The sequence below is a fragment of the Penaeus monodon genome, chromosome 27, assembly GCF_015228065.2.
Source record: "Penaeus monodon isolate SGIC_2016 chromosome 27, NSTDA_Pmon_1, whole genome shotgun sequence".
NCBI lineage: Eukaryota > Metazoa > Arthropoda > Malacostraca > Decapoda > Penaeidae > Penaeus > Penaeus monodon.
Window position 1 is genome coordinate 39389180 of NC_051412.1, and position 621 is coordinate 39389800.

The window sequence follows — 621 nt, forward strand, 5'->3', positions numbered from 1 at the left end:
GTAGTTACAAAAAATGAACTATCATTATCATACAAATGAAGTTTCTTTTGTGATTTCTAAGGAAGCCTCATGCCCTAAACCCTCCTTATTGAGGAACATACTGAGAACCCAAAGGACAGTAAATGTCAAATGCCAATGCAATGGAGTGACTTCAAGCAACTGCTGTGGTTTCCATACCTGCAGTAACCCTGCAGGCAAACCTTCAAATTTTTTGGCAAGAGAGAGGTTGGATATATAACAGAGGTTTGTTAGCATTGGGCCAAAGCTTCCAAAGGACATAAGCAACACAGACCTATACAAAATAGTCCACTACTAATGAAAGTTCACAATTGCTTATCATATCCCATAAATCTATGTTTACATGGATAGGTCTAGTATTAATGTGACTGTCATGCTTCACACTCCAGAAAAGGCAAACCTAAACCATGCATATTTTAGTAAGATGAAGCTTGTCAGTTTCATTCTGCCCTTTAATCTGACTGGATTTGCATAACATTTCCAAAATTTTTACCCTACCTCCATCAAATCCATGTCATCCCCCATGAATCTGCCAATGTTTCTTTGCACTGCAGGCCATTAGTGCCAGATCTGAGGTAGGAATCGATGGTGGCATTATCAGTG

At 39.1% G+C, this 621-nt stretch overlaps 1 long non-coding RNA gene across 1 annotated transcript in view; it reads right to left on the minus strand.

Moving 5' to 3' along the window:
• The window catches only part of LOC119590400, a 3151-nt gene extending 2530 nt beyond the window's left edge, over positions 1-621 (minus strand). The window contains exon 1 of the long non-coding RNA XR_005230263.1: positions 517-621. This is a non-coding gene — a long non-coding RNA (uncharacterized LOC119590400). The remainder of the gene's footprint in view (positions 1-516) is intronic.